Genomic DNA, 2,500 nt, shown 5'->3' with positions numbered 1-2,500 from the left:
CCACGGGGCCTTGCTTGGTGCCCATGAGGCAAGCCAAGGTGGCACGAGGCCTTGCATGGTGCCCGCCCGCGAGCCAAGCCAAGGTGCCACGGGGCCTTGCTTGGTGCCCGCGAGCCAAGGCAAGATGGCACGGGGCCTTGCATGGTGCCCTCCCGCGAGCAAAGCCAAGGTGCCACGGGGCCTTGCTTGGTGCCCCGCGAGCCAAGCCAAGATGGCACGGGGCCTTGCATGGTGCCCGCCCGCGAGCCAAGCCAAGGTGCCACGGGGCCTTGCTTGGTGCCCCGCGAGCCAAGCCAAGGTGGCACGAGGCCTTGCATGGTGCCCGCCCGTGAGCCAAGCCAAGACACGCGACACGTGCCATGGGGCCTTGCTTGGTGCCCGCGAGCCAAGCCAAGGTGGCACGAGGCCTTGCATGGTGCCCGCCCGCGAGCCAAGCCAAGGTGCCACGGGGCCTTGCTTGGTGCCCGCGAGCCAAGCCAAGGTGGCACGAGGCCTTGCATGGTGCCCGCCCGTGAGCCAAGCCAAGGTGCCACGGGGCCTTGGTTGGTGCCCGCGAGCCAAGCCAAGGTGGCACGAGGCCTTGCATGGTGCCCGCCCGTGAGCCAAGCCAAGACACGCGACACGTGCCATGGGGCCTTGCTTGGTGCCCGCGAGCCAAGCCAAGGTGGCACGAGGCCTTGCATGGTGCCCGCCCGCGAGCCAAGCCAAGGTGCCACGGGGCCTTGCTTGGTGCCCGCGAGCCAAGCCAAGGTGGCACGAGGCCTTGCATGGTGCCCGCCCGTGAGCCAAGCCAAGGTGCCACGGGGCCTTGGTTGGTGCCCGCGAGCCAAGCCAAGGTGGCACGAGGCCTTGCATGGTGCCCGCCCGTGAGCCAAGCCAAGACACGCGACACGTGCCATGGGGCCTTGCTTGGTGCCCGCGAGCCAAGCCAAGGTGGCACGAGGCCTTGCATGGTGCCCGCCCGCGAGCCAAGCCAAGGTGCCACGGGGCCTTGCTTGGTGCCCGCGAGCCAAGCCAAGGTGGCACGAGGCCTTGCATGGTGCCCGCCCGTGAGCCAAGCCAAGACACGCGACACGTGCCATGGGGCCTTGCTTGGTGCCCGCGAGCCAAGCCAAGGTGGCACGAGGCCTTGCTTGGTGCCCGCCCGTGAGCCAAGCCAAGACACACGACGCGTGCCATGGGGCCTTGCTTGGTGCCCGCGAGCCAAGCCAAGGTGGCACGAGGCCTTGCATGGTGCCCGCCCGCGAGCCAAGCCAAGGTGCCACGGGGCCTTGCTTGGTGCCCGCGAGCCAAGCCAAGGTGGCACGAGGCCTTGCATGGTGCCCGCCCTTGAGCCAAGCCAAGACACGCGACACGTGCCACGGGGCCTTGCTTGGTGCCCGCCCGTGAGCCAAGCCAAGACACGTGACGCGTGCCACGGGGCCTTGCTTGGTGCCCGCGAGCCAAGCCAAGGTGGCACGAGGCCTTGCATGGTGCCCGCCCGCGAGCCAAGCCAAGGTGCCACGGGGCCTTGCTTGGTGCCCGCGAGCCAAGCCAAGACACGCGACGCGTGCCATGTGGCCTTGCTTGGTGCCCACGAGCCGAGCCAAGACACGCGACGCGTGCCATGTGGCCTTGCTTGGTGCCCACGAGCCGAGCCAAGACACATTACGCGTGCCACCTCCCGTGCCACGGAAGCTACAATGACCCTCGATATGGTGCTAGAGGCTGTGCTAGGACACGTGACCCATGCCATGATGCGTGCCACGGCCCGAGGCACGACATGTCTCGCATGCCACGACGCCCATGCCATGGTGCCACGACACCTGTAATGACCCATTCCATGGTGGTAAGGGCTGTGCCAAGACACATGGTGCATGCCCTATCTGGATTTCGACCCTGATGCCTTGGCAAGGTTCCGGATTATGGTCTATTGCTAATCACGGAATGTTATTAATCCATGGATTCATGTTGCAAAGGTTGTTCGCTATTTTTTTATATGGTTTTTTTAAGTAAAAAAATTTTAAAATAAATTTTGTTTGGACAATCCTTGGATTCTTTTTTAAGATGTCTTTTTCCCATATCAAATACAATTTTTAAAAATATTTAAAGTAATTTCTACTTATTTTCCCCATTTTCCCCCTACTTTTCTAAGTAAAAAAACTAAAAAAAAAATATTTTTTTGCCAAGAGAGCTTCACCAATCCTTGAATTCGTCTTCCATATATTTTTCCCATGTGAAATACATTTTTTAAAAATATTTACACTATTTTTTCCTCATTTTTACTATTTTTTAAGTAAAAAAATCGAAAAAAGAAATTATTTTTGAGAGATAAGTTGCATTAATTCATGGGTTCCTATTCCAGATATTTTTCCCATGTGAAATACAATTTTTAAAAATATTTTCACTAATTTTTGGTATTTTTTACTATTTTTCCCTATTTTTCCCTATTTTTCGGACAAAAAAATTAAAATAAATATTTTCTGGGCCGAAATTTTTTTTATTTTTTTTCCTTGGGTTC

This window comes from Vitis vinifera, chromosome 17, assembly GCF_030704535.1.
Source record: "Vitis vinifera cultivar Pinot Noir 40024 chromosome 17, ASM3070453v1".
Classification (NCBI taxonomy): Eukaryota; Viridiplantae; Streptophyta; class Magnoliopsida; order Vitales; family Vitaceae; genus Vitis; species Vitis vinifera.
Note: the sequence above shows the minus strand (reverse complement) of the source record.